This window comes from Cyrtonyx montezumae, unplaced genomic scaffold, assembly GCF_038088225.1.
Source record: "Cyrtonyx montezumae isolate F1298 unplaced genomic scaffold, pur_monq_1.0 scaffold_3, whole genome shotgun sequence".
Taxonomy (NCBI): domain Eukaryota; kingdom Metazoa; phylum Chordata; class Aves; order Galliformes; family Odontophoridae; genus Cyrtonyx; species Cyrtonyx montezumae.
Genome location: NW_027072034.1, coordinates 135,537,406 through 135,549,843, shown reverse-complemented (window position 1 = coordinate 135,549,843; position 12,438 = coordinate 135,537,406). Strand labels below are relative to the sequence as shown.

The window sequence follows — 12,438 nt, the reverse complement described above, 5'->3', positions numbered from 1 at the left end:
CATAAAGTCACAGATAAAGGAATTTTCACAATCTTCACAGTATCACAAAGGAGATGTACAGCTTTGTCAATTTAAGTTTGCGGGAACTGAACGCAAATTATGGTTTAAACGTAACCGTTAGGAATGATTTAATACCTAAAATATTGCAGTACAATTACATTGCATAAAGAAGAGCCACAGTATTGCACAAGACGAAAAATACAGTAATATCATGAAAAATGATGGAACTATGAACTGAATTTCACAGTTTTTGTTCAAGTGAGCAAGAACTGCTTTCACAAATACATTTTTTAATGGGAAACGAAGTTGATTTTGTTGGCGTTTTTTCTCTTCAAGGAAGTAGATGGCTAAGAAACAGCTAAGAACATTTTAACATTCAGTTTAAACAGTTTAATATTCAAAGGTTGTTTTGGGGAGGCAAAGATATATATTTCCATTTTAGTTACACCTTTGTGCTGCTTCATTTTGTTCCGTTTTTTTTGTATTTTTTTAATATATTCACTAACACAAAATTCATTTAAAATAACAACTGAGTTTGAGGGAAGGCATCTTCAAGAACTGGTTATGTTCAATATCTTCTCCATTTTGTGTTTTTTAATAAAAATTACTGATATTTTGGGATAAAAGTACTTACACCAAGAAAGAAAAAAAATAACTATTTCTTTATCCCATACGACTACAAGATGTTGCCACACACACTCTTGCCTGACAGGCACACTGTACCTCACGAAGGTATTCTAATAAATCAAATTCTAAAGCACTGATTAATTAAAACAACTCATTAAGTGCTACATTTTTACAAAAAATATTCCCCAAACATTCCCTTGCAATAATATTAAAAGTGAGGGGATGAGAACCAAGAACTGGCACATAGCCACAGCTTGGGAAGCTCAAAAGATTAGCATATCTAACTGGAAATTCAGAATGGAAATTCTTGTTTTATGGATCAGAAAACCTGCAATCTCAGTATTTCCTTATTTGATTGATCATGTGTAGTCTACTTTAATGGCTAGATTTTTATCTTTATTTTTTTTCTTTTTTATTTATCTTATTTTTAAGGAAAAAAGTGGTTATGAGGTAAAAAAAAGGGGGGGGGAGCAAGCTGACATTTAAAAAAACAAGCAAACGTAAGAATTATTATCATGTAGATTGTTATGCACATATTTTCAATTAACCAGAAAATAAAATTCTACAAGTTACTTCAGTAATCTCATCTCCCAATAGACAGGCTCCATATCCCATAGATGAGAATCCTATTGGAGTGGCTATAACATGAATTGTTTCAAACACGAATCTTTTTGCTTTTTCTCACAGATGCACAAGCAGTGTAATAATAAAGTTTCTTGCTCTTTAGGATGTTCCTGTACACAAAAATATAGTTCAAAGCTGATGGCAACAGTGTGCTACTCCTTAGCAGGTTAAGATACACAGTATTCCAGTACTTGTAGAGACTATCTCTGATAAAACAAAAAGCTTATATAGTGCTCCTAGTCTATTTAGGATTTTATTAGTTTAATTACGGTAGTTGGAAAAATAAGAGTTTAAAACTATATCATAACTTATATAAAAAGAGGTGAACGAGGTCTCCAATAATAAGTCTTGTGAGAAACAAACGAAAAATGCTCAATTTCAGAGATACTGCTTCAGGCTTTCGGCAAGATCAGGATACATCAGATCCAGAGTTAATTCAGTTGTCTGAACATCCATAAAACACAGTAAGATGCAGCTGTGCAGGTAAGCACACACTGTATGCATTTGCAGAGCCCTAAGGATTACACTACAGCTACTGCAGTTACTGCTTTTCAAAACAGGAAGATTAAAGCTACCTCTAGTTTGTGTACACACACTATGACAGTTCTCTGAAACAATTTAGGACAGAAAACACTGCACAGGCCATATGCAAGTGGCATATTTTTAAAGTGCTCTTTCCACAATCATAAAATCCAGAGCAGAGATCTCGTCTTGTTGCTGTTGTTCTGTTATTTGTTCTTTTTGTTTTGAAAGCAGAAATGTTCATGGGAATCCATATAAGATTTTGCTTAGAGTTTAGTCCCATTACTTCAGGAAATGCTATACTCAACACTTCCATCTGATATACTTGCACAGCTTTTTCAAACAGTAAATGATATGAAGTTTAAAAGCTTATTAAAAATAACTGGACTTTCTTATAAATACTTTCTGTATCTTAAGTATTTTTCAGCTAATAATACACAAAGAACTGCAAGAAAAGAATAGACTCGACGCATGCATCTTTATCATACCTGCACAACATGTGTGCCTAATTATTTTTTTAAATATTACAGCTTTCAGGTATGACAGAGCAAAAATGATGAAAGCCACAAATCTACAACTATGGAATTTACAACAGGTTTTTTTTAACCAAAGATTGAAAACAAGCACGAACAAGCTAGTCAGTCTGGACACAATTCAGAGAAGATCTAAACTGTGATAGGTGGATGGTTGGACCTGATGATCTTGTAGGTCTTTTCCAACCTTGGTGATTCTATGATTCTATGATTTCTGGAGCCTGATATCCTTTATCCCAAAACCGAGCATACTTAATTGCAATGTTTACTAACTGTGCATGTTTCACCTAGCTCACTTACTGTGGTATCAATGAACATACAATAGAGATCTAAATGCGAAATAATCAAAACTTCTTACTTCATGAGTTTTGAAAGCAAACTTTTCTGTATAATTCAGGCTCTGTTAATTCCTTTGTTATGCACTGATTATTACATAAAGACTAAGAATACAGAAAACAGACAGCTACAAGAAAGACATCAAGGCCCTGGAGCACAAGTCTTATGAGAAGTGGCTGAGGGAACTGGGGTTATTTAGTCTGGAAAAGAGAAGGCTCAGGGAGACCTTATCACACCCTACAACTCCCTGAAGGGAGGTTATGGTGAGGTCAGCCTTTTCTCCCACATAACTAGCAATAGGACTAGAGGGAATGGCTTCAAGTCGTGCCAGGGCAGGTTCAGGTTGGATATTAGGAAAGATTTCTTCTCTGAAAGAGTGATCAGGAGCTGGAATGGGCTACCTGGGAAGGTGGTGGAGTTGCTGACGCTGGAGGTATTACATGTTGTATTAAGGGACATGGTTTAGTGAGATATAAGAGGTTTAATGAAAAATTAGTGGAAGGTGGATGGTTGGACTGGATGATCTCGGAGGTCTTTTCAAACCTTGGTGACTCTATGCGATTATATGATGTAGACATTCCATTATATGCCCTACCTTCTCTGTGTGTGAAGTTACTTAAAATCTATCTTGTTGGAGAACGCCCAAGTTACTGATCTTACCTATGTCTTTAGAACAACACAGGTAGCAATATGACCACTAAAGAGTACAACGCTTCTAGAAATATCTGCAGAGATAGAGATCTGTTTCAATGATGTTCTGAAGGGCTCCTAAATTTACAAAGGGCGATGGATATTATGTTGTGTTTTTCTTAATCTGTATAAAGCAGATGGAGGTGCTTTATGCAAATAAAACATCCAATGATTTTAATGTATCTGTCCTGAACTTTATCAAAGAACTTGTTCTAGAATTTTATGGACCTCAAGACTTCTCAGCTCTGAACAGCATCAACACAGAATGCATATCCAACTGCACTTGGCAGAGATTTCTGGATATTTTGTTCCAGAAAGATGACTTGTTTTTTTCATGCATTCGTTACTAAATCATTTAGTTTATAAACATGACCAAAGAAGTCACATTCTTGCTCCTTGCTCTTGGGAAAAAGCAAGGAGAACTTTTAAGTTCCATTGCCTAGAGGGGAACATGACAGATCTCAAGCCTAAGAGTTTGTCTTCTACTTGTGCCTTTGCCTTCCTGACACTGCCAATGAAAGATGCCAGAACAAAGACAGTGGTGCTTTAGGAACCCTGGAAGTTTCTTCATCTCACTCGGGAGCTCCCCACAGAACTCTTCAGGAACAGTGTCCAAAACAGATATCTTAGAAAACCCTGTCTATCTCACACCAGACCTAATAGCATTATGGCATACAATCTACATATATAGGACCAATGAAAACTGTCCACATCATCTTTGACAGCATGACAGATCCACTTAGGAGCTGATGTAGCCTTTTTCACGCTGTATTATCATCACAGTTATGCTCACCATCAGCAATAAATATGGCATAGTCATAATCACATACTTTCATTAAACTGTTCTGTTCCTAAGAGGTCAACAATAGTTGAAGTTTGAAGAAAATGTCCTATGTCTAAAAGGGAAGCAAATTACAGTGGCATGATGTCTTTTAAATACGCAGATATTCCAAAGTTTTAATAGAAACTTATTCTTAACTGCCTTTCGTTCTGAGAATTTATGTGTATAAATTTCATATTGAAACACTCAGAAATGCTGGAAATTTTACTTAAGCAAAAAGAACTGCCTGAAAAATGCAACAATTGGTCACTGTGGTTTCACTAGCACTGCTCATACTCATGCACTGTCTTCATATAAGTACTACAAAAAAAGTGTCATTTGTGATGGTTGCCATGTTTCCCTTGAAGTTTTGGTGTTCTTTTCTACTCACCAGTCCCTTATCCAAAAATCCACAATGCCTCCCAAAGGATGATATCAAGATCACACTGCAGTAAAATAGTATCTTTTTATTTTTCACTTAAAATTGGCTTAACACTTCACACATTAAGGTATTTACTGTTAAGCAATAAATATATAGGCAAATAAATGCAAATGCTAACAGATGAATAAAAAAGGGCTCTAACTTTAAGAACATCTTCAAAGTGATAGCTGTCGATATACACAGTCCAAAGGGACGTTAAGTGTAAACATTTGGCTATTCAGCCAAAGATCTATTCACAGTCTTAAAATTAAGTGTACACATTTCTCAATCAACGCTCAAACTTTGTCCAGTCAAGCCACAGATTAATGCATCATCAAAACTACTGACAATCCTGCAGAACTCGAACATTAATTACACTTATCATACTTAAGTGACATCACTGACAAAAACGTCTATGGACGTTCAACTTCAGCAAGAAAAAGTCCAGATTTCCTACACTTCTTTTAAAATCCTAGTTTAATAATGAGCATGGGAGCCCCTCACTGAGAAAAACCATTATATGCATCACTTAAAAGAGAGAAATCTACTAAATTAGTATTTTTTCCCGACAGAAACTCAAGAAAGTGGTAAACAATGTGTGGTAGCAGTAAAAAGAACAACACAGTGCATATTCCAGCGATCTTAACTTGGGACTGTGGAAATTGGTATTCTTTGCTGATTTGCTTAAAAATGCTGTGAGTACAAACACGGGAATGAAACCTCAGAAACACTTCCTGGATCTGACACAGCTCCACCTCATCCTGAAGAGTGCTTGGGTACAAGGAGCCTAGACAAATCAGGTTTTACATTTACAGGAATTACAGAAAGCAAATATCTCAGACTGTGAAAGCCTCCTGACAATTCTTCCAAGTTGTTCTCAAAAACAGGTAAAAATTTCCTTGCTAAAACATCAAACAGCTCCCGACAGGAGTTACTTTAGGCAGGCCCAAGGAACAAGACACTGCAGAATTATGGCCTCTCCATCACAGAACAGCAGCTCAAGAAACAGGACAAGAGCAAGGGATTATGAAAGCTTAGATATTGTTCACAATTCAAATTAATCTTTGAGTAGATGATGGGTTGTAAGTGACATGAATAAGGAAGGAGAATTTTCAAGGAAATGTTACTGGTGTCCCACAGGCAGGAGGATTTGCGTTGCTGAACTGAAGCTTCCTCAGTGCCTGACTGACACAGGCACCAACAAGAAGGCAGAAATTTAGGATAAAAAGCTTATCCTCATTAATACAAGAGTTATCAGAGAAACATGTTTTTATTTTCTTACTTTTTAAGCAGAAAGCTGTTAAGTTGAGATAGCAAATGGAGCAGCTAAAACTTCAGAAGAAAGAAGAGCAACAAATACAGTGCCTGACCTCCCCCAGGAGTCTCGTTCTGCCCCTTGGAAATTCCTTCCATCAGAAGCAAGGGATCAGATCTGTGAGGCCAAACCCCTAGTGTCAGGTGAGAAGCCAAAGTGAAAATGAAGTATCCTATATGTAATTATCCTTTCTGAAACTAACTAAAACAACTCATGAGAAAATTATCCAAAATGTATAGATAGTAAATTAGCCAATTAGTTACAAGGGTGGGATTCTGGTTTTTTTTTTCCACATGAGCATATGTATCTTTGAAAATCACAATAAATTGGGGAAAAAAAGGGGGGGGGGGGTGGAGGGGTAACAACAGAAATAACTAGATCTGTTCAAAACTAAAGAAAAATGTGAATAGTTTAAGCAATCATACGCAGTGTATTTAGACAACCTTTTGTCATAGCGTGTTTGTTGTGTTATGTCAAAGCAAAACATCACTTATAATGAGCATAATTATTTTAACAGATTTGAACGAAACTACATCTACAATGCAGTCGTAGATGCAGATGTTCAGGACAGACTTTTAAAACCACTGTATTATATAAAGTAATACAGAAACAGTATTTTTAATTTTCAATAAAGTGTTTTAAGGTATTTTAATATATGCCTTTGTGATATAGGATTCTGTGTTCCTGAGAAGTAAATAAAATAGTAACTCCGTCAAGCTCACAGAATATCTACATAAGCCATTTTACAAGGCAGATATACTTTTCCCTCCTTTCTATGAATGCATAAAGCTCTCCTTCAAGCTCTTACTAAATCTATTGATCTGTGAAACACAGTGCACTCTAGGGAGGCAATTCACTTGACGTTATATATCAAATGATGAGATGAATAATGATCGTACCATTTGGTAATTAAACGTCTTACAAACCTTTTAACTGACTGAACGTCAGAAAGGTCAAATGAGGTTAAACCTATTTTTCTGTTGTTTTTAATTATTTTCTCATATTAGAATTTCAAGTCTTATTTAACAGTAACTATAATACTACATAGCAAAATCAAATAATTCAATAACATACTTTTTTCCCTCTATTCTCATATAGCTTGAATACATAGAAAAAGTGTTTTTCATTCTACAGTCCTACTAAAATTGTTAAGCTTTCAGGGAAGCAGCCATGCATCAGCATAGTGCAAACAACCAGCAGTATTACTGGGTAAAGGGAAATGAACAGCACATAAATCAAATCTAAAATGTATCAAAGCATCTGGCAATTAAATTAAAGCTCCCTGATAACTTCCCGTGTAGTTGCAGGAATCTGAATTTGTGACAGAGGATGTGTATAGGCTATTTTGGTTGTTGGAAGTAATTCAGTGTTTGTCATCTTGCACTTTGGACTTTTTGTCTACTAACATATAGTAACACTTACATGTTTGATACTAGAAACAAATCCAAAATATTTAATAAAGTAGTCATCTTCAACTGTAATTTCATGAAAAGTTTTGCATTTTGCCTGTAAAATTGGCAGCTGAAGAGAAATTCAAAAGATACCGCCAATATGTTAACTACAGATTGCCAATACTGTACAAGACACCAGTCCAGAGAGCTGAGGATTACTCTCCAACACCTCTGTCAAGCATGAACTTCCTCATGAAAGACTTATCTATTCCTGTGTGATCAGCCTAAACTTACATGTTGTCATGATCCAGGATCTTGACTGTTAGAGGGAATACATCCTTCCCATTGTCATTCAAACTATCATCAGCCTTCACTACCATAGTAGATTCAGATCCCAAATGTTAGATCATAGATTTTGATTGTTTTTCCTTATAAAACTGAAAAATCTTGACTAAGTAATAAAGAAAGTACTCGGCATCTTTGTCAAAAACAAACTGGGACGGATAGAGTAAACTCCCACAAATAATGCAATCTCACCACGAATTTCGAAAGGACTAAACGCAACCCTAACAGCCTATATGTTAAAGTTATCTCTTCAGCAGAGAAAACTGGCCACTCTCGAAAAACAACTGAGGCCGGTAGGCTACGTTGCCCTAGATGCCTCTTCACAGCTAGACCTAACACAGAATAGAGATTTTAGGGGTAGAAGCTGAAACACAAAGAGAGGATTTTTCAGAGCATCTAAAAAAGAAAGGCAGCAGATGAATTTGCCAGCTGGGGGGCAGAATTTTTCTGGGGAAAACTGGCCGTTACTATGAGCTGTGACAAAGATGTGGGAGATATCTTCTTAATATCAACTGCCAGTTGCTCCAAGTACTTTGTCTTTCTTTGTCTCGAGGCTGGAAACAGAGGTCAAGTTCATAAAATGAAAAGGAGGTAATTAAATCACATGCTCTATCTTCCAGGATTTTTAAAGTATCGGACAGGGTATTCAAGTTCATAATGTAATAACTTCAAAATACTTTCCTATCAAATATATTTTATCAATCCAATATATTTTTTTCAAGCCTAATAAATCAAATAAATTTTAAATACCTTGAACTAAAAATATTTCTGAATTGCAAAATTCAAAGAATATAAATGATAAGATTGCTGTAACATTAGTACTTTGTCAGACCTCTCACTCTTCAAAAGGATAGTATTCAGTAGATCTTCTATTTTTAGTGTAGAAAATGAGAGACAAAGAACAAATACTCATTCTTCTAAAAGTCCAATGTGAAAAATTTAAGATAAAAAACATTATTTTCATACAGGAAAGGGCATTACATCATTCTCTTTTAGAACACAAAGTAAAGAACTTCTGAACTCTACAAGGTTGGAGGGCCAACCTTAAATAAACAAATCAAGAGCTGCTCAGATCAAACTTATTTTAGCACAACCTTTAGATAAAAAACACCTGAAGCCTCTATTTCTTCAGTAAAAGTGTGTAATTTAACCACTGACCTGTACAAAGATATTCTGTGGAGACTCAAGGGTGTTTCCATACCTTCATTTAGCAAACAGCTGCAGCAGTCAAGGGTGATCCTGTCATCTCTCTCCTTACTGCTGTTGTTCCCTTCTTAGCGCTGGGGCTGCCTGCTGCCACTCAGGGCCTCAGGGCAAAGTGACCACACCAGCTCTTCTAAGATTCTAAGAATCTTCTTCTTTCTAATGCCTCTGCAAAGCCAAGCAGCACAGTACAGACTGCCATGGTAAGTGCCTTGGTCTAAGCTGACAGATTTTCCACTGCACCTGAGGAGTCTTTCCATACTCATTACCATTTTCCTTGTCCTAGGTATTATGCTAAAAGAAAGAAAGGAAGAGACTACAAGTTCTGGTGCAGTACTAATTGTTAATATAGGGCAGAGATATCTAGAACTGCAGCACCGTTTTATTACATAATTGCATTCTTTAGCTACTAAAAGGACTATTGATTAATAGAAGTCCAAGACTTCTGTAGTAAACAAAGGTATTACAAATGGGTGTGCATACCTTCCATGTTTCTTAAAACAGTATGGCTGAAAAAAGCCATCACAGAATAATTCTGTCACAAGAGAAACCTTCAAAGATTTTCCCATTCATTTTGTTAATTCAGTTCAGCCTGTCATTGTAAATATAAAATCAATAATCATGCTCTCATTAATTTACTACACAATCAGAATAGATAATCTGTTTAGAGGTAAAATCTCAGTTGAGAAGTACGGAGAAGATGAAAACGTAAAGATTATAAAATTCAGAAATTTTATTAAATAGTAACAATCTAACCTGAGAAAAATAAGATGTAAAACTAAAGGTCTTTGACAGAGATGAGTAGAAATCTATGTGCTAATGATTTAACAAATGAGGGAATTAGGGAACTGAATTTATATGCTGGCATATTGTATCTTACAACAAACAGAAAACAAAGAAAAATTAATGGCAACTGGCCATGTGGGAGGCAGTTTCCATTCTTGAAAGAAAGAAAAGCAAATATTCACCCATCTCATTGTAGTACACTGTACTCAGATAATAAACACTAGTTACAAAGTTAGTTGCAAAGCTTAAACAACGTGTCTTTGTTGTATCACACTATCCATCTGCTCTAATTTGAAATGTATAGATAACTTGACCAGAATACAAAATCCCATTACACTGCAAATTCCATTATAGAAGTACAGGAGATCCTACGTGTGTTTCAACAGAGGTAAAACAAAACTTAACTGAGTTCCTCCTTCAAGTATACAACGGTGAACTGAAATTTTAGTCTGTTTCCCATTTAGTGTAAGTACTTAGAAAAATATGTATAAGTATATAGATTCTGCAGCTAACTTTCTATCTTGTATGTGCCAATGCAGCTTGCTCGTAAGAAGCTAGTATGTACAGTTTAAATTACAAGCAAAAAGCTATAAATTTGCAGCCTAAGAATATATACCTTGTATTCTCTTCTACAGCACCATCACTGGTTCTGAATAACTCGCTGAATTTTCACATGTATGTACCAAAATTAATGAATGTATGCTTGGTAGGACCAGAGCCACCACATGAACCACTCAGAAAAAATAAAGTACCTTCAAAAATTACACTGTGAGCATTTGGGTCGTGTAAAAAAATCGAATGCAGTTAAGCATGGGTTTCCTCTTCAAATCACCACTAAAAACCTATCTCCGGTAAACTGTGACTGACAACTATTACCACTAAATAGCTGTTTTACAGACTGCATTAAAACGCTGAGGGCCAGCTCCTGAGGGACAGAGATCTTTGTCCAGTTCCTAGATGACAGTCCCACATCAGAAAAGCATTACCTCTTCCTTTGCCAGATCCTATAATGCGTTTTCCAGAGAAGAAAAGAAATCACTCTCCAAGATAGTTAAAAAGGCTCACTTACAAATACAAAGCTAATATAAAATCAACTTTTTAGGGAGGCTAATTCTCAAAGCAATCACATAAACATCTATTCCATTTCCAAGATCCCATTTATTTGCAGGAATTAGATCTGCTGTTATTTCTTCCATATGTAGTCAGATGTATGGAATGGCTTTCTATACTGCTTACATTTTATTTCCTATTTAAAATGAAGATTTTAAATAGCTGATTTATCACATGTGTCGCAGGCATGTTTCTGCATTTGGTAATTTCAAGAGCATCCTGAAAATATAAATAATTTATTTTATTGTGTTTCTGGAAAAGACAGGCAACAATAACAAGAAAATCAGCCTTTCACAACTGATTCATATATGTTCAAATAATAAACCATGCTGAAAAGCAGCACAAATACGTTGTTCTGAGAAATAATGGAAACCACATTTGGTTTCCTTAAGTTTTACAGAAATCTAACGTAAACTACTGTTGAGGTTTCTATTTCTCTTGATAAAATTTGCTTTTTTTTCCTCTGTAAATCAGTGTGTTGGAAAGCATACACGCCTATGCATTTGCTTACCAACAGTAATGTTCAATGGTTTCCTAATTTAACTAGAAAAACCTGTGACCGATAGGAAAGACATCCCAAAACGGAAATGAACAGTGAATCACTATCTTGGATCACTTATAAGGGGAAAAAGAAAAAAAGAAGGAAGAAAAAAGGAAACTCTACATATGAAATTAAAATCTAATTATACTACCTGTGCTCTCTGTTGCTTCCTCAGAATGACAACACCTGAAAATTTTATTTCATAGAAGAGGAAAACGAAGGAACTAACATGAAGATTTGAAGCAGAGCTGTTGATTCCTTGTCTTTTCCATTGCACAGAAAAACAAAGCTAGAACATTTTTATCTTATTTTAGGAACAGAAAGTGTGCAATATGATGAACGAGAGAACACCTTTTCCTGGAGGATGGGAAGCTCTATCTTGCTGATGGCCTAGGCATGAAATTTTGTTTTTTAAGTGTTGAAATTTAAAGTCTGAGATGCTGTGAGAGCACTGAGAGTTTGGCCAGAAACACACAATCATCAGCATGGCAACAACAACAAAGAGAAAGGACCTCTCTGGCTCAGCTGATGCCAGTACTCTGGATTATAAACACAACAGAATAATATTTCAATTTAAAAATATGACCAATAAAATAATAAATGAGAATATCATTCACATTTTCATAGATTTATTCACAATCACACTGGCAGTATTCTTTTGATGGCAGTACCATCTCTTCCACTGCTCACATATGCACAAGTAACTGTATTCTGACCAGTTAATATGGAAATCCATCCTTACTATGTTTTTCCAGCTTTCAACTCACTCCTGCAAGTCATTTTCAAATAGCTCATTCATAATTTATTTCAAAACCAATATTCGTGGAACCTTACAAGCTTACCATCCCTAAGAACCAACAGTCTTTTTATAATCTTATCAAGCTCAAACATCTAAAGGACAGGTGCATAGAGGATGGGGCCAGGCGCTTTTCAGTGGTGCTCAGTGACAGGACAAGGGGCAGTGGGCACAAAGTGGAACACAGAAGTTCCACCTGAACACAAGAAAGGGACAGAGCACTGGAACAGGCTGCCCAGAGAGTTTTTGGAGTCTCCTCTGTGATATTCAAGACCCATCTGGACACTTTCCTGTTCAATCTAATGTAGAGAACCTGCTCTAGCAAGGGGTTGGATGAGATGATCTCCTTCCAACCTCTGATTCTGTAAAGCTGCAGTA

At 35.9% G+C, this 12,438-nt stretch overlaps 1 protein-coding gene across 1 annotated transcript in view; it reads right to left on the bottom strand.

The window, feature by feature from the left end:
- Positions 1-12,438, bottom strand: part of FOXP2 (forkhead box P2) — a 404,432-nt gene that overhangs the window by 263,025 nt on the left and 128,969 nt on the right. The gene's annotated exons all lie outside the window — the stretch shown is intronic.